Below are 26,408 nucleotides of genomic sequence, written 5' to 3'. Positions count from 1 at the left end.
TGCAGTCTGAGAAGGATTTAGTCTACCCTTTGAATTTGGAAAAAGGTGGTCTTGATCCAAGGCTTAAAGGAAGCCTGAAGAAGCAAGAAGTGAAAAAGAAACAAACAAATTCTTCCCTATACTTTCTGGAAAAGAACTTAGTCCTGCCAAGCCCTTGAAGTTGCCAGGGGAAGCCTATGTCAGACAGGCTTCTACAGAACTGTAAAATATCAAATGTCTTAAGTCACTCTTTGCAGTGTTTGGTACAACAGTAGTAGAAAGCCAGTATGGTGCCATCTTCTGAGGGGGGCTCTCCTTGCTGTCTCAAAGTCCAAGCAGACTGGGTGCAAACCGAGCACCTAGGACCACAGACAACACTTAAATTTCAGACAATGTATTTGGCAGAAGAGGAATATTTCCTGAGCGTCTGTGAAAGAAATGATACGAGTGTGATAACCAGTCTGCAGACATGAATGCATACAGCCATTGATGCTAATTTTATAAAATCCCAAGCCACTTCCTTTGCAGAAAAAAAAAAGCTTAACATACCACCTGAATCTATTTTATATACTTTGATAGTTTTCACAGTAATTTTACATTTTACTCAAATTGTGATATTATAAAATTTTCTATTTTCAACTTTACAGCTTAGAGATAGAGTCCCTAGATCCATTGTTCGAGATGCTATATGTGTATATATAGATACAGATTTACATATTTAAATTATATATATATATAGTTATACGTATAATTCAGCCTTTTGAAGAAAGGGGAAAAATGGAGGCAACATATGGGTTTAGTTTTAGAAATATATGCCTGTATTCACGAATGTGTTTGCCCTACTGAATTGAAATGTGCCTTTTCCTTCCAACCTCTCTCAAGAACATTCTTGCTTTGCTTGCTAGCATTTGAAGAGGAATGAAAGAATTAGTTCATAAGGTATGAAGGAATAGGAAATTCCTTCCTAAAGTTCTCATGTTATCTTTCTGGCCACCTGGCCCATGTTCTGACACAAAAGAGACCAGTTGAGTTTATTATTTAAAGCTGAATACACAAATTCTTCGAGAGAAGGCTAAACAAACTAAAGGAAGTATTTCCCTGCAGACAAGAAATTACTGTGACCATGACTCTATGTTTCATTAACGGTGAATTATTTTCATTTCAAGTGTCTTTTTATATCAGAGCAGCAGGTTATGTTGCATGTGAAACCCCAAAGAGAAACTATGATATAGTTAAGGATTGCTACTTTGCATTATTGTAACTGTTCAGAGCTTTTTGGTTTCTTTCCAGAATGACAACATGGTACATATTAGAAACAATGACCTAAAATATAGCAGACATTTTTTAAAAGTTTTACTTCTAATTAAAAAAAAAAAAAACTTTTTCATCTATCAGATAAAGCACTGACTTATGAGTAATTATTTTAATTTTTCTCTTTTACCACTTTCCCCTCCCTTAAAGAAGCACTGGTAACCAACCTCATGATGGATTATTGCTCCCTGCTGCACTAAAATGTGGCATATAACATGGAATTGATAAACTTAAAATTCTTACAAAATGGGGATGTCAACATATACAATTCTTACCATGTGAAGGCACTGTTTTAAACATTGTTTAGGTACTGATTCACTAAGCTGTCACAAACAGTAGGAATACTACACTTGCATTTTATTCAAGACAGGTGAAATAAGTTATCAGAGTCATGTAGTGGAGCTGGTAAGCATAATAATCTTGCTAACAAAGAAATTTTCTTTTTTGTGCTTTTATCCACAGCTTAGATTGAAATTAGTTTGGCTTTTTGGTTGCAAATAATAGAATAAATTCAAGAAAGAAGAGGCAAGAGACTGTATATGTGTGTATACACACACACACACACACACACACACACACACACACACTAGCATAATAGCATCACATGGAACGCAAGTGTTGTTATTCTTCTGTTGTTAAGTCATATCTGAATCTTTGTTACCCCATGAACTATAGAACACCAGAGTCCTCAATTTTCCACTATCTCTGGGAGGTTGCTCAAATTCATGTCCATTGAGTCAGTCATATTATTTAACCATCTCATCCTCTGTCATCCCTTTCTCGTTTTACCTTCAATCTTTCCCATCATCAAAGTCTTTTCCAGTGAGTTGGCTCCTCCCATCAGGTGGCCAAAGTACTGGAGCTTCAGCTTCAGCATCAGATCTTCCAATGAATATTCAGGATTGATTTCCTTTCGTATTGAGGATTTGATCTTGCTGTTCAAGGGACTCGCAAGAGTCTTCTCCAGCACTGCAGTTTGAAAGCATCAGTTCTTTGACTCTCAACCTTCTTTAGGATTGAACTCTCACATCCATTCATGCTACTGGGAAAACTATAGCTTTGACTATACAGACCTTTGTTGGCAAGTGATGTGTCTACTTTTAATACACTGTCTATATTTGTCATAGCTTTCCTTCCAAGGAGCAAGAACTCTTACAAACATAGGAGGTCTTAATAAAGACATTGAAACCATGCAGTAATAAGCACTTAGAATCACATTTCCACCTTTCACTTCCTTATTTTTCTTCTGCTGCTTTAGTCTTTCCTCTTTCTAGACTAATACTTTCTGTTCCCTTAAATTCATGGTCAATAGAACCTAGCCACCACATAACTCTCATGATAAATGGCTCTTCTTTCATGTCCAGTCCATATGAGGTTTGTCTTAATTATACACTTTTATGCTGAGAAATTGTATGGATGTGAGAGTTGGACTGTGAAGAAAGCTGAGCGCCGAAGAATTGATGCTTTTGAACTGTGGTGCTGGAGAAGACTCTTGAGAGTCCCTTGGACTGCAAGGAGATCCAACCATTCCATTCTAAAGGAGATGAATCCTGGGTGTTCATTGGAAGGACTGATGCTAAAGATGAAACTCCAATACTTTGGCCACCTCATACGACGAGCTGACTCACTGGAAAAGAGTCTGATTCTGGGAAGGGTTGGGGGCAGGAGGAAAAGGGGATGACAGAGAATGAGATGGCTGGATGGCATCACCGACTTGATGGACATGAGTTTGAGTGAACTCTGGGAGTTGGTGATGGACAGGGAGGCCTAGCACGCTGTGATTCATGGGGTCGCAAAGAGTTGGACATGACTGAGCAATTGAACTGAACTGAACTGATGCTGAGAAATTAGATAGGCCAAACTTAGCTTAGGTATCCATATTGTCATGTCAAAACAGTTCTACTGTTGATGACTGCATTTGAAGTACCTTGAATATAAGAAGTAGAGGAGAGGAAGTTGAGTAGAAAATATCATAATTTTAGTAACTGGAATATTCCATTGTAAACTAATGCTTTTTTAGTATTTTAATATACTAATGTATACATTGTATATTATTAATTCAAACTCATGCAATACTACCAGTGAGAGGCTGATGATCTCTTTCTATGCAAATTATATGAATAGACAAAGTACATGAAAACTAGAACAGGAAGCTCTTCTTTGAATTCCACTCCAGCAAACTCATGCAAAGGTTGTCTACAGAGAAGCTCAATAGTATGACCATTTATATGATTATATTAAATTGATTAATACTTGATTGATGTATACTTTTGTAATGGATTTTGGGGTAAATATTGCTAAGTGTGAACAATCAATTCATTTAAATCCCATGATTCTTTATTCTCTTATTTGGTTATATGAAAGTTCTTGATTTCTAAAAAAAAAAAAAATTCCAGTATTACATATATATGATAAAAGCAATCAGATATAATCTGAATTTGTTATATTTATATATAAACTCAGACATAATCTGAATTTATAATCAGACCATTTATGGTACCTATTTCTACACAAGTATCACAAGTATAGGAACTGTGTCTTCCTGACAAGATATCATTGGGTGCTTCCTATGAAAGAACTAAATTCTGCTAAACCATAAATGATACAGATTTGGGGGTTTTACACCACACTATAGAAGACTTTCAGTGGCCAAAAATAGTACTAAGCTTCTGGGAATGGTAGGGTTCTCTTTAGTCGCTATGTCATGTCTGACTCTTTGCAAGTCCAGGTACTAGCCCACCAGGATCCTATGTCCATGGGATTTCCCAGACAAGAATACTGGAGTGGATTGCCATTCCCTTCGGCAAGGAATATTGCTGACCCAGGGATCGAACCCACATCTCCTGCCTGGGAGGCATTTCCTGCTTGGCTGGTAGATTCTTTACCACTGAGCAACCTGGGAAAACCCCTCTGTGTGGGGTGGAGAGATTAATTAGATTTCCATACCAGCAGGAGAAAAGACCCTTGTCGTGGGATGGGTCCCCTGTCAGTAGCACACCCTTGATGCCACCAGAAGGAAATGGAAGTTCTTTCTGAGGGAAAGCATGATTGATTTAGGCCCCAGGTCTCCACAGTCACATCTCTCTGTCTTTTTCTCTGTTACTCTTTCACACACATACACATTCTCTCACTCACTCACCATGAATGAGAATCTGTGGGAGAAAAACGTCACAAAAAGTTTAGACTTTCATGGACTTGAATGCTGACATTTTAAGAAATAAATAACGACTGATTAGACTATATGAAGAAAAAATTTAGAATTATTAAAGTGAACCAGGGAAAATAAATAAGGGGGGAAAACAGAACTATATGGAGTACATTATTTAAAAAAATGAATAAGTGAAACGAAACAATATATTGTTTCAATGTAAACATGTGATAAAGTATAAAAAGGCCAAGGATGGTAAGTTTAAAATCCAGGATGTTATTACCTCTTTTCTGGGAAGGGGACCGTTAGGGATTTGAAATCCTGAATGAGGGAAGTGTTGGATGGAGAGTGACAGAATTCCTTAGAGTAAGGCTGCAGTTCTTAAATTGCCAGTAGGTTCTCAAGTACTCTGTTATGCTTCAAAATATATATGCACGCCACACATATTTTGTATATATAATTTTTGTTATTGTTCACTCACTCAGTTGTGTCTTACTTTTTACAACTCCATGAACTACAGCATGCCAGCCTTCCCTGTCCTTCACCATCTCCAGGAGTTGGCTCAAACTCATGTCCATTGAATTGACGATGCCACCCAACCATTTCATCCTCTGTCATCCCCTTCTCCTCCTGCCCTCTATCTTTCCCAGCATCAAGGTCTTTTCCAATGACTCAGCTCCTCGCATCAAGTGACCAAAGTATTGGAGCTTCAGCTTCAGCCTCAGTCCTTCCAATGAATATTCAAGGTTGATTTCCTTTAGGATTCGCTGGTTTGATCTCCTTGCAGTCCAAGGGACTCTCAAGTCATTATATATACACACACACACACGTATATATAACATTTTAAAATAATGAATAAAACTCCCAAAAGAAATTATATAAGCTAATATAAAATTAAGTACTGTTTTATAAAATAACTTTAAACTTTGTACTTTACATTATATGGTAACACAAGGTCTAAATTGATATTTCCCAGGGAGCCATATATCCTTATGTCCAGAAAATTTCTCTTCTTTCTCCGTCTTTCACTTCTTCTCCTCTCTGTCCTTCTTTTTGGCAGTAACCCTGAGAAAAGTTTGTGTCTGCATTTACTTCAATTTTAAGTTTAAACAACTTAAAACTGTAGTATATTCTGCAGTATTTCAGTGGTTACCTTAGAGCTATATGGTTACTTACAACTATGATGGCAACAATCAGGCTTAATTCAGTAAATGTATTTACTTTATGATTTGTGAGTCAACAAATCATTTTACTTTTTTTTATGTAATTAATTTGTTTTTTATTGGAGGCAAATTATTTTACAATATTATATTGGTTGGTTTTGCCATACATTGGTATGAATTTGCCCCGGGTTTACATAAGTTCCCCCACCTGAACCCCCATCCCACCTCCCTCCTCCCTTTATCCTCCCTCTGGGTCATCCCCGCATGCCAGCCCCGAGCATCCTATAACATGCATCGACCTTGAACTAGTGATTCGTTTCACATATGACAACATACGTGTTTCAATGCCATCCTCCCAAATCATCCCACCCTCACCCTCTCCCATAGAGTCCCAAAGACTGTTCTATACATCTGTGTCTCTTTTGCTGTCTCGTATACAGGGTTATCATTTGCATCTTTCTAAATTCCATATATATGTGTTAGTATACTGTATTGGTGTTTTTCTTTCTGGCTTACTTCACTCTGTATAATAGGCTCCAGTTTCATCCACCTCATTAGAACTGATTCAAATGTATTCTTTTTAATGGCTGAATAATACTCCATTGTGTATATGTACCAAAGCTTTCTTATCCGTTCGTCTGCAGATGGACATCTAGGTTGCTTCCATGTCCTGGCTATTATAAACAGTGCTGCAATGAACACTGGAGTACACGTGTCTCTTTCAATTCTGGTTTCCTTGGTGTGTATGCCCAGGAGTGCGATTGCTGGATCATATGGCAGTTCTATTTCCAGTTTTTTGAGGAATCTCCACACTGTTCTCCATAGTGGCTGTACTAGTTTGCATTCCCACCAACAGTGTAAGAGGGTTCCTTTCTCTCCACATCCTCTCCAGCATTTATTGCATGTAGACTTTTGGATAGTAGCCATTCTGACTGGTGTGAAATGGTATCTCATTGTGGTTTTGATTTGCATCTCTCTGATTATGAGGGATGTTGAGCATTTTTTCATGTGTTTGTTAACCATCTTTATGTCTTCTTTGGAGAAATGTCTGTTTAGTTCTTTGGCCCATTTTTTGATTGGGTCATTTATTTTTCTGGAAGGATTCTTCAATATCCACAAATCAGTCAACGTAATACACCACATTAACAAACTGAAAAATAAAAATCATATGATTATCTCAATAGATGCAGAGAAAGCCTTCGACAAAATTCAACATCCATTTATGATAAAAACCCTCCAGAAAGTGGGAATAGAAGGGACATACCTCAACATAATAAAAGCTATATATGACAAACCCACAGCAAACATTATCCTCAATGGTGAAAAACTGAAAGCATTTCCCCTAAAGTCAGGAACAAGACAAGGGTGCCCACTCTCACCACTACTATTCAACATAGTTCTGGAAGTTTTAGCTACAGCAATCAGAGCAGAAAAAGACATAAAAGGAATACAAATTGGAAAAGAAGAAGTAAAACTTTCACTGTTCGCTGATGACATGATCCTCTACACAGAAAACCCTAGAGACTCTACCAGAAAACTACTAGAGCTAATCAATGATTACAGTAACGTTGCAGGATATAAAATCAACACACAGAAATCCCTTGCATTCCTATACACTAATAATGAGAAAATAGAAAGAGAAATTAAGGAAACTATTCCATCATTTTACTTTTTAATGGTTTCAGGTTAATGAGAAAAGAATGGAGGTTTAGGGAAAAATGAAATATTCTTGCTAAGCCAAGGCCATGGGACCTTTTGGTATACTTACTTTAGAGTAGTTTGAATAGTAAGACCAAAATTGATTCCAGAATGAAATCATCACATACCTGAAACTAAAGTAAGTATGACATTTGACAAGTTGCTCAGTCGTGTCCAACTCTTTGTGACCCTATGGACTGTAGCCTACCAGGCTCCTCTGTCCATGGGATTTTCCAGGCAAGAATACTGGAGTGGGTTGCCATTTCCTTCTCCAGGGGATCTTCCTGACCCAGGGATTGAACCTGGGTATACAGAACTCAAAATATCCTTAATTGTGTGACAAAACTCTTTTTGTATTTTAAGAAGTGATTTAGTTTCAGCAAAACATTATCTGCTGCATTGCAGCTATTGTCTAATTCCTCAGTATTTAGTGTAATAAATTTAATTAGTAATTTTTAGTGTTGTACTTGTATAAATGATATAAAAGTTCCTTGCTAGTTTTGTGTTTGAGTATATTTAGTTAACTTTATGAGTACATAATTTGTCATCACTGAAACACAAGTTTTTAAAATTAAAAGTATAACTAATTTAATATGGTTGAGATCACCAGATTAAATCTGCAAAAGCTCAGTTAATTTTTAAGACTGGTATATTACTGTTGCCTTGAATTCTCATTTGAAAGTCCAAGGGACTCATAATTAATACGGTAAAAATGCAAAGTTCAAACCCAACTATAACATACCAAAAGCAAATTAAACCAATAATATTAGGTAGTAGTAGTAGGCAAGAAGGAAAATATATTCATGTTCCCATATTGAACATCATGTAACGTCACTTTTAAGAGATTTTTCTACAAAAATTTGGACGATATGTGAACTTCTTATTGGAAAAATATTATGATTAGTTCTGTGAAATATGACTGTTTGATATTCCTACACAGCATTCCAGTTCACTACATTTAGCTTGTTACACTCAAGATATTAATGCTTGCTAAGTCACTTCAGTCGTGTCCGACTCTGTGCGACCCCATAGATGGCAGCCAATCAGGCTCCGCCGACCAGGCTCTGCCATCCCTGGGATTCTCCAGGCAAGAACACTGGAGTGGGTTGCCATTTCCTTCTCCAATTAATGCTTATTTTTATGAATTGATGAATAAATGAACAAAGGAACAAATAAGTGAACAAATTCTTCAGGAATCTATTTTATATCTTTAGCATCACTCTCTTTCAACAGAAGATGTATTCCAGGATCCTAAGTGTCAGAAACGGACTGTCTCTTCTGGTCTATGGCCTGATTCTTTCATGCTTCCTTTAATCTCCTGGCGTTTTCTTCCTCAAATGCTTCTTATAAGTGCATCTAGGTATTATGATGATCCAAGATACCTTCTGAAGCTAGTGCCGTTTCATTATTGTAAGATAAAGGTTTTTTAAGTAGAACAGCTTAAGTTTGACTAATGTGCAATAGATAATGACATTCCAAAGATGAATCAGCATTTGAAGGATCTACAAAGAAAATTTAAAATAACTAAAATATGGTGTTCTTAGTGTCTTGAATCTTCTCATCTCAAGTATATAATAAATGAGAGAAAAAGTGTTTTAGGGAAGAAGATAGTGAAGGGAAAATATATTTTTGTATACAAATGTGAGGGTGTTATTTTTCGAATCCCCTCCTCCAGGTAGGATGTGATATTCCTTTCCACCTCTTCTCCCTCTCTGCTTAAACATCCATGTGCAGGGGTGCAGGCTGACACAGGGATCTACAGAAAGTTTAATACACTACGCCTGCATTTGGGAGGCAGGGTGGACTAGGGTCTGACTCTCACCATGGGACTCTTGCAAAAGAAAAAGGACTTAATAACTCTGGATAGTGATGCTATTTTAGGGTCGACCTACATACACTCCCTGGATAAGTCCTAACAATGGATGAATGCCTGTAGGGTTTTCTCCTGCCTGATGCGAACTGAGCGGAGAGCAAGTCATCCTGTCCAAGAGCGCCACCTGGAGTCATGGAGGGAACAAAGCAGCAAGGAACTGAAGCATATTCACAGCTCAGGGAAGAGTGGCAAAGGGCCTTGGAGAACAGAAGTCAAGAGAAAGGCAGGAGAGAAAGAATTGGACTGCAGCGAATGTCAGAAGTCAGAAAAGAAACTCTTGCAAAATATATCAGGACCTTAGAGCTGAATGGTTGTTAAAGAACTGTTTTTATCTCGAAAAGAGGGCAGGAAAAGAATTGTCTATGAGAGAGGTTTCAGTAAACAAATAGAAAAGTCAGCTCCCCATTTTTAATCTTAAAGGCATTTGACCTGAAATAGGCTGGTGTTAATATAATTAAGTCATAAAAATATGCTGAGTGGTGATGGATATCTTGGACTCAACATTATGATTACTGAATTGTGTCTGTGAAAAACAGTGTGAAGTATCCCTAGAACACTATCCTGAATGGGCAGGAAAATCCTGACAGTTACCACGCTGAGTGTATTTTAAAGGAGCAATGGATGATAAAAGGAAATTTGCATTTTTGATATGGCAAAAGGAGTTGTTCAACCTCCAGGTTACATAAGAAAATGTAAAACTTTCCTTAAAAAGCTATTTCAGTTCTCTAATACTGTCAAAGTAAGTGGCCGTGTTCTTTGACAAGGTTGCATTTGGTTTTATTTTTATTTCCTTTATTTCTTTTGGGTTTATTATCCAAATCCTGTGTCTTGACCAAAGCTGGGGGTGAGGGGCAAATATCACTATCCCACAAAAATTCTGTTTCTGAGAATACATATGAAATCTCAACAAACTTTTGTTATATCACAACTTAACTTTTAAACATTTTAACAGCTAAGTTGAAAACTTAATGTTATAGCAAAGAACAACAATTTCCTCACTGTCACCTGCCAGATTCTTGTTGGAGATGATGTAACACACTTTTGAAGTATTATCTAGTGCTCATTTTCAGCTAAGGTCAGGGAGAAGTAAGAGTGTGTGTGTGTGTGTTTCTTTATTACCTCCTTAATGATGAGTGTCTGAAATTGTCTTCTCTTAAATTTAAGGATTTGGAGATCTCTTCATGGTGAGACGCAGTTTCATTTAAGCAGTCTGACAAGTCGAAACTTTATACATCACTTGCAGAGGAAGCCTGCTGAATACATCTCCAAACAGATTTAATGCTGTCACTTTCAGATGTTTCTTTTAAATTTCTTCTATATTTTTTTCAATTTGCTGTTTTACAGAATCACCCCAGTACTTAGCCAATTAGTATTTCATGCTTCATTTTTATCACGAAACCAAAATCATCTGGATTTTCATCTACGTTTCTGCTTTCTTTGCACACCCACTAAATTTAGCATCTTTCCTACAAAAGATATAGCCGAGGGCCTTATAATAGTTCTCATGAAAGAAATGCACATATTTTGAAGATCTATCAATATCATATTTTATCAGCAGCTACCAGCAGAGACATTACTTTGCCAACCAAGGTCCATCTAGTCAAGGCTATGGTTTTTCCCGTGGTCATGTATGGATGTGAGAGTTGGACTGTGAAGAAAGCTGGTCGCCGAAGAATTGATGCTTTTAAACTGTGGTGTTGGAGAAGACTTTTGAGAGTCCCTTGGACTGCAAGGAGATCCAACCAGTCCATTCTAGAGGAGATTAATACTGGGTGTTCATTGGAAGGACTGATGCTAAAGCTGAAACTGCAATACTTTGGCCACCTCATGCGACGAGTTGACTCACTGGAAAAGACTCTGATGCTGGGAGGGATTGGGGGCGGGAGGAGAAGGGGACGACAGAGAATGAGATGGCTGGATGGCATCACCGACTCTGTGGACATGAGTTTGAGAGAACTCCGGGAGTTGGTGATGGACAGGGAGGCCTGGCGTGCTGTGATTCTTGGGGTCACATAGAGTCGGACATGACTGAGCGACTGAACTGAACTGAACCAACAGTTGAACAACTTCTTGTGTTATATGTCGGCATCAGTTGTTAATGAGCTCTGATATGTTGGTATTGCTATTTACAAAATAACATATTTAAGATTTCTATTCTCAAGTAGCCTTTTCAAACTGAAATAACAGTTATTACGTTTGTATAAATATAATAATATACTTACAAATTTGTTTCCATGTCATTAAATTTATTTAGGGCTAAAAAAGAATGAGGAAGATAGATTGCTTACCAGTTGGCTTACAAACAGTATTTTAATTTTGTTGTGATATAATCATTTTATGAATACATAATTGCAGCATGTAAACAAAACGACATATTATATGCTTTTGATAGTTGGAATTATCTTTATCATATTTATCCAGTTGTTGTGACAGTAAGCTAATTTTCCATTCCATAAATATTTTTTCATTCATATTGCCAAGTTGTTAGTTGAGTAACATCCTGAAATATTGCATCAAGCAAGTGATCAGAAACTCAGTTAATCATAAATCCGTGACACTTTCTACATAAAAAAGCTCTTATCTGATGTGTTGTAAATAGCACAGTTTATTCTATAAGTTGGGTAAGAGTTTGTATATCACTGTAGTACTATGAACAAAATATTATGAAAGCAGAGTTTTCTATTGGTGATAGAAAATTTTGAGGGCAGGGATATTTTAATCTGGTCAAAAAGAATAAGAGTTTTCCAGACTAAAAGCTATACATTGATTTGGCCTCTGCCCTTCATCCCTCTATCCCTCCTTTTTCTTTCTTTTTATAAATTGTACCATTGGTTTTTTTGAAGTTTTCAGATAACCATGAATAGCTAGAGATTATTCCCTCATGTTAGTAGCATGTGTTAGGAATATTAGGCACAGTGTCTCAAAAAGAGCATTGAGTATTCTCATTTCTTTTCATGGACTGTTAAAGAATTGATTGTTTAAAATTTTACTAAACATTATTTATATTGTACAATAAAAATGATAGTCTCTGGTGACTGTCAAATTGTGCCCAAATCCTGGCCTCGTTACATATCAACTATGTGATTATATGTTATTTTCCTCCTGTAAGCAGTGGAAAATCGTGGCATTTACTTGGTAAGAGTTGTTGTGAAGGTAGCCCTAGTACCTGCTATCATGAAGAATCAGGAAGCCAAGAAGGTGGTAAACCACCTGTTTGAGGAAAGGCCCAAGATTTCTGTCACTGGAAAGGACATCCAGCTTAAAAAGGCACATCACTGATTTGTGAAATGGCCAAGATGCACTGAGGTGGTGACAAAAGGCTATCCTCTGTAAGCAGTTGAAAGTGCCTCCTGCAATGAACCAGTTCACCCATTTAACCAGGCCTTGGACCACTGAACAGCTACATGGCTGCTTAAGCTGGCCATCAAGTACAGACCAGAGACAAAGCAAGAGATTGTTAGCCGCACTTGAGAAAAAAACTGGGCAAAGGGGATGTCCCCACTAAGAGGCCATATGTCCTTCAGGCAGGGTTTTGGACTGTCCCCACCTTGGTAGAGAACAAGAAAGCTCAACTGGTAGTCATTAAACAAATGTGGACCCTACTGGGCTGGTTGTCTTCCTGTCTGCCTGTGTCTTAAAGTGGGGGTTTCCTACTGCATTATCAAGGTGAAGCCTAGGCTGGAGCATATAGTCCACAGCAAGATTTATACCACCATCACCTTCACACAAGTTAATTCAGAAGACAAAGTGGTTCTAGTTAAGCAGCCGGAAGCTACAACATCAGGACCAATTACACTGAGAGGTTCCCCATCACTACGGGAGGCAATGTCCTGGGTCTGAAATTGGTGGCTTGCCTTGCCAAGCTGGAAAAGGCAAAGGACATAGAACTGCCCACCAAACTGGGCCACGTGTATACTACTGAGTTTTCTGTACTTAAATATAAGTTCCCCTTCAGCCAGTGTTAACTGAGGGGAAAAAAAACAACAACATAGTGCATATCCATTAAAATGTATGACTTACAGCATGTTAAAATAAGCCATTGATTTCTGACTTTTGGGTATATACTATCTTTGACAGTCAGTTCCCAGGTTCTTCACTTTAGATCAAGAATTATACCCTTCTCCCTATTATCTTTTTCACATAGTCTTTACAAAAGCTAACCCTGTGCTTTTCAATATAATTTTAAGAAAGTACTTATTTCTCAACAGTCATTCAGTATAAAGAGATGCAATAGACTCTTGCCTCTAAATCGTGTCTGCATTTTAAAAAATACTAGAAGCTAATGTTTCCTTTCAATAAAACCAATGTCACCTTGTTTTTCTATAGTACCACCAAAAGGTCTCTATCAGCATCTTTACCAAAGGTGCTTCCCTGTCCTTGTATTTGTGCTTCAAATACTTTGCTGATTGTGCATTCACTCAGATGATATTTTGAGACCCATTTATGGTAGATCTTTGTCCTTTATACTAAGGTGTAAATCTATTTTGCCCCAAAAGTAAAACATTTGGGAACTGTTAACCAGACACTCCTTGTCACTGTTCTCTGTCACACTTTGCATCATGCCTTTAGAAAAGGGAAAACTTGAATATGTGTGTTATATGCAAGGATATGGGCTTCCCTGGTGTCTCAGTAAAGAATCTGCCTGCAATGCAGGAGACCCAGGTTCAGGGATCTGGAAGATCTCCTGGAGAAGGAAATGGCAACCCACTCCAGTATTCTTGCCTGGAGAACCCCATGAATAGAGGAGCCTGGTGGGCTATAGTCAACGGGGTTGCAAAGAGTTGGACCCGACTGAGCGACTAAGCACAGCACCTACATATATGAATGTAGATAAATTAAATCTACAGGTTTCAAGAAATTTATGTTTAATGAAAAGAGACAAAGAAGTATCCAAGATGTTGATACCATTGCATGTCACTCTGTAGACTGGTGATAAATGCTACGGGGCTATAGGAAGCAGAGAGGACAATAAGTAGTGATGAGAGTTGCTATTGTTCATTTGAGCTGATAAAGCAACCCCTTCAGATGAAGTGGCTTTTAAACAAACTTTGATGAAAGGGAGGGAAGAGCTATGTAAATGTTTGAGAGGCCAGCATTCCAGGTAGAGAGACGAAAGAGCAAGTACAAAGCCCTGAGATAGGAACATGTTTAGAAAAGTGTTCAGAAAATGCAAGGAGAATAATACGACTGGAACTGAGTAACTGTGAAGATGATGGCAGGTTAAGATGTCATGTCAGCCATGTGGAGAGGTACGAGGCAGTGCTTCTTGGGTGTATTGAATCGAGCACTTCCACTTTTGACAAAGGTGTGTGTGTTTATACATATATATGTTATTCATATTGTTGTTTAGTTGTGAAGTAGCATCCAATTCTTTGAAATCCCATGGATAGGCTCCTCTGTCCATGCCTTTTCCGAGGCAAGAATACTGGAGTGGGTTGCCATTTTGTCTCCCAGGGATCTTTTAGGCCCAGGAATTGAACCCAGGCCTCCTGCATTGGCAGACAGATTCTTTACTGCCGGAGCCACCAGGAAGCCACATTCATATTTATAATCTGGAAATGAAATATGACACCCCAAAATATGCCTGTTATTTTGAGCTGAAGGCATTTGAAGTTCAACCAGTAGGAAAGAAGTCTTTCTACAGCTTCCTTTATCTGATTAACCTCTTAGTTATAATGACTGCCATATATATACCCTCTCCTGTGAAGTTTCAAGACCATGGTAAACAGGAAAAATTGGCACTGAAATGGACCAATACAAATACTACTCCATTAGTTTCCCCCATATGTTTGCCTTCCCAGAGTTTATCACCTTGGAAGCCTGAAGTCTTTCCTTTTGTCTTGTCTCTTCTCTACACATTTATTATTAACATTCTAGATAAACTGAATTTCTAACCACCTTTGAGTTACTCATCACTGAGTTTCTCCTGCTTGTATGCATACTATACAGGATAATATACTCCATTTGTCTTTTCTCTTAATTTATCTTTTGTCAGTTTAATTCACAGGGCCCCAGCCAGAGAAACTTAGGAGGATAGAGGAAAAAGGACTCAACTTTTTGTAGGACTCTACTGAACAACAATAGCAAATAGTTTTTGCTATCTTTAAATGAAAATCATAGTTTGTTTAACCATGTGCTGTGCTTTGTCACTCAGTCATGTCCAACTATTTGCGACCCCATGGACTGTAGCCTGCCAGGCTCCTCTCTCCATGGGGATTCTCCAGGCAAGAATACTGGAGTGGGTTGCCATGCCATCCTCTAGGGGATCTTCCCAACCCTGGGATCTAACCCAGGCCTCCCGCATTGCAGGCAGATTCTTTACCATCTGAGCCACTGGGGAAGCCTAACCTATGCATATATAATGCTTTTAAAGCTAATGTACCATCCTTACAGGGTAATATGAAGAAAAAATAAAATTAAAATAACTTATAAAAGTTCATTTCAGTACAAAGGCACAACTGTCCTTGAAGACACAACAAAGCTGCTGGATGCTTGCCTTCATATGTAGAGTTACTGTGACCCTTGTAGCCATATTTGTAGTCTGAATTGGCAACTCAGCACTATAGACACTTTAGGTTATGGCTATGTGATTACTCAAAAAGTGAACAGTGCTTGGCAAAATTGAAGAAAACTCAGACCTAACTTCACCTGATTTGCATAAGTTTTGTCTTCTCTGAAATGGGAAAGTAATTTACATTTAAAGTGGTGTTTGGGTCTGAGCCAGACAATAAAAAGTACTGACACTAGCAGGGTAGCTCTTTGTTGTGTGGCATTGTCTTTGAATTTCAGAACGTCCTACTGTCTGATCTTACCAAATGCAGTGTGTCACAGTCAGTGAGATAAACAAAGCACTTTGAATAATTCCAATTTTCTCCCTTGCATTTTGGTAAAAATCTTGGTTTTATTCTTTCCTAAGTGTAATGGGAAACTATTGCAGTCTTTAGAAGAAAAAAATGCCATGATCAGATATATATTTTAAAAGAATCATCTTTTGATTAACTGTTAAGTGCTAGGACATGAGAATTAAAACTCACAAATCAAATAATTTTATTTTATATACTTTCTATTTGTTTTGTTATTCTTTTTATTTTACCCTCAGTGTTTCAGAATAACATATTTTAGGGAAAATACTGAATTCATTTGAAACAAAAACACTGTACCAGTTATCAAGTTTAAACATTGTCATAGGGAACATCAGTTTGACAGAGTTCAAGGCTATAGACAATTGCAAAGATAGTCCAGAACTGTAGATTTGGTGTTGATATATTGAGTTCTGATCGTGTCTATATCACCAAATGTTGGGGAAAGTAGACAGCAGCTTCTCCACACTCATAAATATAAATCTAAAATTGTGTTCTACCTCTAATCACCCCACATTATAATTAACACTATACTGGGGGGTAACATCATGTTCTTTCTCATTCAATAATGAACCAAAATAATGGGGATCATTTTGGCTTAAAATGAGTTTGTTTTTCCTTCTCTCCCACACTGCTTATGTCTCTGGATACAAGCTTTTCTACCCCATAATTCATCCTGAGAGTAAACTGGCTGGAGTAGCCAGGAAGACTGCTCAAATCAAAGAGATATGTGGTCCCAATGGAGACAGTACCTCTCTCTGAACCTTATATCATACTCAGTTGATTCAAAAAATGGTTGTTTAAGGGAAATGTTTTTTCCTAGGCCCAATTCATCAAATATATTAGAAAACTTTTCACACTAAAAACCTGTTCTTAGCAATAAATCACTCAATAGTATCTGTAAGAGAGGAAAAGAAAAGCTGCTTTAATTGTTTCAGTGGTTAAATCAGTTAAGGACACACCAATTTAGGAATTTTAACAGTCAAATCTTATCTATGAATAATCTGCTAAGTTCATCAAGTTTATCATTAACATTGTATATGAAAGTATTTGATTTGATGTTAATGGCCAAATATTAACATACTTCCCAGGGGTGCTTGTGGTAAAGAACCCACCATTCAGTGTAGGAGACACAAGAGACACGGGTTTGATCCCTGGGTCGGAAAGATCCCCTGGAGGAGTTCATGGCAACACACTCCAGTGTACTTGCCTGGAGAACCCCATGGACAGAGGAGCCTGGAGGGCTACAGTTCATAGGTTTGCAAAGAGTCAGACACCACTAAATCTTCAGGCACGCATGAAGTTTACTAAAAATGTGGGTCTAGAGCCACACAACAATTGCACATATAGTGTTGGGGAGTCTATAGTAGTATTTCATTTACAAGCAGGGAGTTTTGAGGTTGACTATCTGGTTTTAAATGTTAGCTCTACCACTAACCAGATGTGTTACCTTAAGTAAGTTATTTTTCTTTTCTATATTTCATTTTCCCTATCTGTAAAGGGATATCTAACTACATGTTTGTTGTGTGAACAAGATAACCCATGCACTTAAAATACTTATAATGTTTGTTGAATAGGAACTCATAGATAAAAATTTGGCATTATTACTGTAATTTAGAAGATTAGCTGTACTAGATATTTATGTTTCACTTTAAGAAAGAGGAGCAAGATTTTGACACAGGGTAAGGGAATATATAAGTGTTTGCTCTATGGTGCTGAACAAATATAGCTTTCCTATGATATAATGAACTGTGATATTTCAAAAAATTTCTCTCTTTTAAAGTGGAAAAGTTCACATCTGAGCTTTAATTTCTATTAAATTTTCTGTAGAATAGGCAGCTTTTATTGTTACAACAGCGATTAAGCACCAGATGTATTAGTTGACAGCATGTAGATTCTTACAGAAACTCATATATATGGCTCTAGTTTGTGCCCTTTTATGAATTTCCTAATATTTAGAAACAAAAAGACAATGATCATTGTTAACTTCGTAGTAACAATTCTACAAAATCCTAGAATGGAAATCAGGAGGTAAAGAAAAAATTACACTTAAAAGAGTAAGTTAGTTTATTCACACAGTTTTTCAGGAAATTTTAAATTAAACCTTGTTTATAAAGTTAAGTGTCATCCAAAGTCATGATAGAAAGATATACCAAAAAAGAAATAAATAAAATTAGTGTCAAAATAAATGGTGTTGTCTTTGTAGATTCGTGTTAGCCTATGAATGCAGGAAAATAAAAACCTGCTATAACACTATTAGAACTATCAGTTCAGTTCAGTCGCTCAGTCATGTCCGACTCTTTGCAACCCCATGAATCACAGCACGCCAGGCCTCCCTGTCTATCACCAACTCCCGGAGTTCACTCAAACTCATGTCCACAGAGTCGGTGATGCCATCCAGCCATCTCATTCTCTGTCGTCCCCTTCTCCTCCCGCCCCCAACCTTCCCAGCATCAGAGTCTTTTCCAGTGAGTCAACTTGTCGCATGAGGTGGCCAAAGTATTGGAGTTTCAGCTTTAGCATCAGTCCTTCCAATGAACACCCAGGATTGATCTCCTTTAGAATGGACTGTTTGGATCTCCCTGCAGTCCAGGGACTCTCAAGAGTCTTCTCCAGCAGAAGTACTATTAATCAAACTGATTTTTTAGGGGCAAATGCAAGGACTAGAGTGTTATTTTTATGGTTGTTAACTCCCCTGTTTTATATTCTTTGTCCATTAGGTGTTTAAGGAATTGTGCTTCCCCCTTATTTGCACAGCATTATTGTTCAATATCCGCACTGTCAGTTGTTTCTGTTTTTTCTCTGAATGATGTTCTCAGCTGTTAGTATGGATGGAGTTGTCAGCAGCAACAGGAGCAGCAGGAACCACCATGATGTTCTGGAAACCTGTATAAAGACAAAAGGGTCTAAGAGTCTCAGGAGGGCTGAGGACTTTCTCTTTAGTTACCATTTACCAAGACATGTTCTTGGCAATATGGATTAGGTGTTTACTATGTATCTTGTGACTTTTTTAGGCAAGAGATGCAAACCTAAATGAAACAGAGTCCACAGTTCCTGCAGCAGCTCCACCATGGAGTAAATTCATGCTTATACTGAGGTTGCTGGGACCACTCTTCTCCTCTCCTCTTCCTTGTTATTAGTGTTGGTAATTAATTTGAACAAGCCCATTCATCTCCACTTCAGAGGAAAAGGGATGAGCAAGTACTGGTTATGAAAACAGAGATGAGATTGCTCAGTGGTTGAGTCATGCCCAACTCTTGAGACCCCTTGGATAATAGCCCACCAGGCTTCTCTGTCCATGCGATTTCCCAGACAAAATCACTGGAATGGTTGTAACTTCCTTCTCCAGAAGATGAAATTAGAGTACTATTAAACCAAACAACTTTCCTATAAACTCATGTTTCTTTGAGAAAGATATTTACATTTGGTGGTGTCACATTCAGGTGTTTCTGTTGATTAGAATCTAAAAATCAGTGTAGACCATGGTGGAGTTCTAATGGCTTTAAAGGAAAGTTTTGAAGTACCTAAAATCAGATGAATGAGGTATATTAGGAGTGATAATTTTGCCTGAAGATAACTGCTCTCTATACATGCTCTGCCCTAAAATTAAGCCCTTACATGTGCATATTATATTTTCTATAATATATAATATCAAAATATTACTTTTATATTTTGAAACATAAAAAATAAGTGGGTATGCCAGGTATATAAATGTATTCAAAGGCTAAGTACATGCAATAGTGCATAAATTATATTAGCTCCAAAAATTCTATTAATGTAAATATACCCGATTGATATAGTTTTTAAATATAATATCTGATATTTCTTTAAGATATTTGAGGTAACTTGGCCTGCCTTATGAAAATTATCAACTTGGGAAACTATTCTATGTGTTACTGTCAGATGTTTAAAATAAAATATCTGCTTAGTTTATTTAAAGTCAATTAAGCAAACTTATTTTAACCTTCTATTAATACTTCAGTGAAGCTGCACTGCATAAGGGACAGGGTTTTATTACCTAGGTAGAAATGGGAACCTGAAAGCTACTAAGCACTATAGATTTCCCAGTGTATCATAATTATAGAAACACCTGTGTCAAATAACTCCGAGTTGATCCACTCTAAAAATATAGAGTGCTTAATAGTCCCAAGAAGGAAACTTACTGCCAACAAGCCACAGGTGTTCACCACAGGAAGCCATAAAAAATGTGAAGATGAAGGATGTGATGACATTTCCCAACATAATATATATATCCCCAAATGAACTTATGCATTTATAATTCAGTTGGTTTTTAAAAATTGTTAATGTGGCATTTAGGTTATTTTTAAAAATAAAAAGCCGTTAAACTCCCAAAATGTGCATAATATGTTAGTTTATAAAATTGGATGCAAAGGGATAAAATCAAGTTAGAATCAGAGTTTTAATTTTTAAAATATTTTATCTTATTCGTGATAGCACTTGTATTGCCTATTTCCTGTATTTAATCTAAAGTTTATGCAGATAAGTAATTATATGAATGAATCTTCATTAAAATACAGCTTTTTGAATTTTATTAATTCAAGTAGCAGCCTTCAGATAGACTGTTTGCTGCAATAAAAAAATTATAATCATGTTTCACCTAAGGTTTCATTTGTTATTTTTCATATAAAAAGTTATATCTAAATTGAGCCGTAATCATATTGTTCCATATTTCTTTAACATCTACACTAATTTTTCTATGTAATTTCATTCAACATGAAAATAATACTTAGTAATGCATTTTGCAGGATTTATTAATGCCTTCCAGACATTCATGTTTGTTAACTGAACACACTTGATTATCCATGCTGATGGAAGACTACAGAAGCATGGATAATTGAAAATAGTAGGTGTTCAGAAAATTGCTGTGCAGTCAGATGCACGTTCACAGAAACATATTCACACATTTGTTCAAATATATCCCCTTTGTCAGTTCTGTAAGTAAATGATCCAAAGTAGTTGATATAGTTTCTGCCAAAGTACATGAAGATAATAAAATGCATGTGCCACCACCGTCTAACTCAACACAGAAAGAAAAGAATGTATTTCTGCTCTAGAACCTATGTTTCCATGTAGGGCAATCCAGACTTTCCTCTAGGTTGGTTCTGTCTGAGGTGGTCCAGTTAATACCACGGCACTACCAGTCTAGAGGGAAAAGTATGGGTTAAGGTTATGGACCAGTTTGACTGGTAGACCTGACCAGTAGACCAGAGTCAGCTCAGTGGACTACAGAGCAGAATTAGAAATAACCCCACATTCTGACATTTTTAAAGTGAAGTTCATTAATATGGTTATTTAACTACATCAAAAAAATGGCAGTGGTGTAAATAGAAGTTTACTTCTCTTTTGTGTTAGGCATATGCTAGGAGTGGCAAGGTGATGTTTCTTTGCTCAGTCAGGTGAGCTTTGAGGCTTCTTGGACTCTCTCGTTCTGGTGCCTACTGCCAGTCGCCTCTGGACACGACCAGAGATAGTTCACCACAATCATATCCACTTCTCAGCCCATGAACAGGAGAAAAGGAAATGGAGGGCAAGCAATTTCCATTCAGGGAGGGTGACCTGGGAGGAGCCAGTATCTTGTTTCACAGAACTTAAGCAAGTGCTTCAGGCTGGCTCAGTGAGGCTGTGAATATCATCTCCAACAAGGGGCTCATTTACTCAACTAAAATGTAGGAGTTCAAAGACTAAGATAAGAAGAGAAAAATGAATGCTTGAAGATAATTGTAGTCTTTCCCATAAGAGATAACAAAGAGAAAATATTACAGTAAATCATAATGAACAGTCAGGATATTTATCCCCCAGAAATGGTTAAAATCAGGTTGGATTCTGAGGAAAGAAAATGAGACTACTCCTATTGATAGCATGAAACTCCCTATGGAAAGACTCTAGAAATGTTAAAAGGTCCCATCTTCCCTGTTGAGACAGTGACCACTATTATTTCTAATAATTGAGACACTATATTCTGAAAAAAAAAACTGAACTTAATATTACACCGAAAGTCAGAAGTTAAAGGGAAAGTAGTGTCTATATTTTTCAGTGTTTTCCAAGGTATGTTCCCTTGGATAGTAGTTCAGTGAAATAGTTATTGGAAAATTTGTTTTCTTATCAAAGAGATTTAGCAGACATTGACTACTGTATCACAAACTAGACAATTTTAAGGTCTATGCATATGTTTTTCCAGTAGTCATGTATGGATATGAGAGTTGGATCTTAAATGGCTGAGTGCTGAACAATTGATATTTTGGAATTTTGATGCTGGAGAAGACTCTTGAGAGTCACTTGGACTGCCAGGAGATTGAAACAGTCAATCTTAAAGGAAATCAACTCTGAATATTCTTTGGAAGGACTGTTGCTGAAGCTGAAGCTGCAGTATTTTGGCCACCTGATGAGAAAAGTTGATTCACTGACCCTGATGCTAGCAAAGATGCAAAGCAGAAGGAAGAGGGGGTGGCAGAGGATGAGATGGTTAGAGAGCATCACCAACTCAATGGACATGAAAGTGAGCAAACTCTGGGAGATAGTGGAGGACAGAGGAGCCTGGTGTGTCAGAATCCATGAGGTTGCAAAGAATAACACAATATTTTGTGACTGAACAACAACAGCAAGCATATTAATAGATATAGCATTGTATGCTGCTGCTGCTAAGTCACTTCAGTCATGTCCGACTCTTTGCGACTCCATAGACAGCAGCCCACCAGGCTCCTCTGTCCCTGGGATTCTCCAGGTAAGAATACTGGAGTGGGTTTCCATTTCCTTCTCCAATGCATGAATGTGAAAAGTGAAAGTGAAGTCGTTCAGTCATGTCTGACTCTTCGCGACCCCATGGACTACAGCCTACCAGGCCCCTCTGTCCATGGGATTTTCCAGGCAAGAGTGCTGGAGTGGGTTGTCATGTCCTTCTCCAATAGCATCATATAGTAAAGTGTTAATCAGGGGCTTCACTGGTGGCTCAAGTGGTTAAGAATCTGCCTGCAGTGTAAGAGACTCAGGTTTGATCCCTGTGTCAGGAAGATCAGTGGAGAATGGAATAGCAACCCACTCTAGTATTCTTGCCTGGGAAATCCCATGGACAGATGAGCCTGGCAGGCTCCATTTAAATGCCTTTATTCCAAATATACTAACCACATAATTATTGTTCAAGTGCATTTATTAGTGTATTTTCCAATAGCCTTTTAAGGAAATCAATCTGCATCAAACTCTTTATTTTACAAATGAGGACCAAGTATTTATATACTTTAATGAGAACTAGATGAGTCAATTAACACTACATGCAGTGAGGTCTCAACTTTTAGTATAAACTATTTATTGATTAAAGCTGATCGCTGAAGAATTGATGCTTGTGAACTGTGGTGTGGAGAAGACTCTTGAGAGTCCCTTGGACTGCAAGGAGATCCAACCAGTCCATTCTAAAGGAGATCAATCCTGGGTGTTCACTGGAAGGACTGATGCTAAAGCTGAAACTCCAATACTTTGGCCACCTCATGCAAAGAGTTGACTCACTGGAAAAGAGTCTGATGCTGGGAGGGGTTGGGGGTGGGAGAAGAAGGGGACGTTAGAGAATGAGATGGCTGGATGGCATCACTGACTCAATGGACATGAATTTGAGTGAACTCCGGGAGTTGATGATGGACAGGGAGGCCTGGCGTGCAAAGAGTCAGACATGACTGAGCAACTGGACTGAACTGAACTGCTTTATTGATTTAATTCAGGGTTCAGCAAACTATGGTTTGGGACTAATTCTAGCCCATTGCCCATTTTATAAATAAAATGAGATTGAACTTTTTATACTTACTCATTCACTCATTGTCTGGGGCTCATTTCTCACTGCAGTAGTAGAGTTGACTAGTTGTGATAGAGTTTATGTGGCTCACAAAGCCTCTAATATCTACTGTTGTTTTTTGTTTGCTTTTACAGTAAGACCATAGACTCCTGATTTAATTTGTTCTGAAATATGCCTTAAATATGAGTTAGTATGGCTTCCCAGGTGGCACAGTTGGTAAAGACTCTGCCTGCCAGTGCAGGAGACACAAAAGATGTGGATTCGATCCCTGGATTGGGAAGATCTCCTGGAGGAGCAAATGGAAACCCACTCCAGTATTCTTGCCTAAAAAACATGGACAGAGGAGCCTGGCAGGCTACAATCCATGGGGTCACAAAAGTTGGACACTGAGAGTTCACATACACAGATCTCAAGTACCACAGTATATCTTAAAAAAGAAAAATAATTTGATATGAAATTGAATTAAGCTTGAGAAACCCTTTTGGAAGCAGTGATATCAATGTGTATTATTTTAACAAAAATTATTGATGAGAAATTCAGCTGAATAAAACTTAAGATATCTCAGCTGGGTTTTATCTGTTACTTGAAAGCACTGAACTCCATTGATGTTGTTATATTAAGCACTGATGTGGAGATGAATGAGGCATGGTACCAGCTCTCGACTAGCTCACTCTCCAGCAGAGAAAATAGAAAATAAATCCATCAAATATTATATGATGACAAGATCTCTAATAATGTCCACCAAACTCTACCTAAGAAAGAGGTATGCCACATTATTTAAATGTACCTTTTCCCTCTTTTTCCCTAACAGTTACATATCACGCATCAGTTCAGTTCAGTTCAGTTCAGTCGCTGTCGTGCCCAACTCCTTGCAACCCCATGAATCACAGCACGCCAGGCCTCCCTGTCCATCACCAACTCCCGGAGTTCACTCAAACTCATGTCCATCGAGTCGGTGACTCCATCCAGCCATCTCATTCTCTGAAGTCCCCGTCTCCTCCCACCCCCAATCCCGCCCAGCATCAGACTCTTTTCCAGTGAGTCAGCTCGTCGCATGAGGTGGCCAAAGTATTGGAGTTTCAGCTTTAGTATCAGTCCTTCCAATGAACACCCAGGAATGATCTCCTTTAGAATGGACTGGTTGGATCTCCTTGCAGTACAAGGGACTCTCAGTCTTCTCCAGCACCACAGTTCAAAAGCATCAATTCTTCGGCAATCAGCTTTCTTCACAGTCCAACTCTCACATCCATACATGACCACTGGAAAAACCATAGCCTTGACTAGGTGGACCTTTGTTGGCAAAGTTATGTCTCTGCTTTTTAATATGCTATCTAAGTTGGTCATAACTTTCCTTCCAAGGAGTAAGCGTCTTTTAATTTCATGGCTGCAATCAGCATCTGCAGTGATTTTGGAGCCCCAAAAAATAAAGTCTGACACTGTTTCCACTGTTTCCCCATATACCTATACATGAATGCAAAAGTTATTTTCCTTTTAGCTGCATTAAAGAAATATATATTTAGATCAATACCCACCAGTGTCTTTCTGTCAAGACAAAATGCCATCTTGACAGAAAAATATTGTTTTTGCAAAATGCCATCTTCTATGATAGAGGGGGGAAATAAAGCTGCTAAAATTGGTTGTTTGGACTGTAATTCTAGGTGAAGTAGACAAATAATGTTTTTGTCTTGAGACCCAAATGCATACTTGCCCTTATGAAAAAGTTATTGATGCTAAATAGAACTACCATCTATATCTCAGCTTTCAAATTCCTTAAATTAGTGGAACCAACCAATCCAAGGTCAACTGAGAGACACTTGCCTTTTGTTCCTCTCCTCCTCTCATGATCCTAGCATACTGCTTTACTTAGAACTAAGAACATATTAACATTTTTGTGCTTCTATAGGTCAGGCCATTCTTTTGTTAGAATTTTTAACAGCATGTCTCGGAATGGGAAATAATCTGATGAGAGAACTTCCCAGGTGGCTCAGTGGTAAAGAATCACCTGCCAATGCGGGAGATGCAAGTCCAATCCCTGGATAGGGAAGATCCTCTGGAGGAGGAAATGGCAACCCACTTCAGTATTCTTGCTGAAAAAATCCCATGGACGGAGGAACCTGACAGGCAACAGTCCAGAGGGTCGCAAAGAGTCAGACACAACTGAGCATGCACACAATGTGATGAGAAATAACTCTCGGTTAAGAGCAAACCATTTATACTCTAAGTTTGGTTGTCTCACTTTACTATGAGCTACTAATTTTTCATGTATTTTGGGTCAGTTACTTTTATAGTGTGGATAGTGTGTGTTAGCTTTTGCAATCGCCCTTCTTTTCCTGTTTTAATAAGAGAGTATATTTGTGTCTGTCTTCCCATTCCTATACTGAAAGCACCATGTGACTCCTGTATCTCCCCATTCATCAGTGTGTTTCTATAGGAATCTTCTAAGAGATTCAATCCATGACTCATTCAGCACGGATCTTTCAGAATTATTCTTCCGATTGCAGACTTTGTAACTAAAAGATAATTCAGTTTTCATTGTTGATTCTAAAAGAAGAAAACATGAATCATTTCTTTAGTTTCA

General features: G+C 37.8%; 1 pseudogene; it reads left to right on the top strand.

Annotated features, from left to right (window-relative positions):
* The first annotated feature begins 266 nt into the window (after positions 1–266).
* LOC129553103 (large ribosomal subunit protein eL8 pseudogene) lies at positions 267–13,137 on the top strand (annotated as a pseudogene).
* The last annotated feature ends 13,271 nt before the right edge of the window (positions 13,138–26,408 follow it).

This window comes from Moschus berezovskii, chromosome 18 (genome assembly GCF_049115385.1).
Source record: "Moschus berezovskii isolate FMDL1 chromosome 18, NW_MosBer_1.0, whole genome shotgun sequence".
Lineage (NCBI taxonomy): Eukaryota > Metazoa > Chordata > Mammalia > Artiodactyla > Moschidae > Moschus > Moschus berezovskii.
Note: the sequence above shows the minus strand (reverse complement) of the source record. Positions and strands in the feature narration are given on the sequence as shown.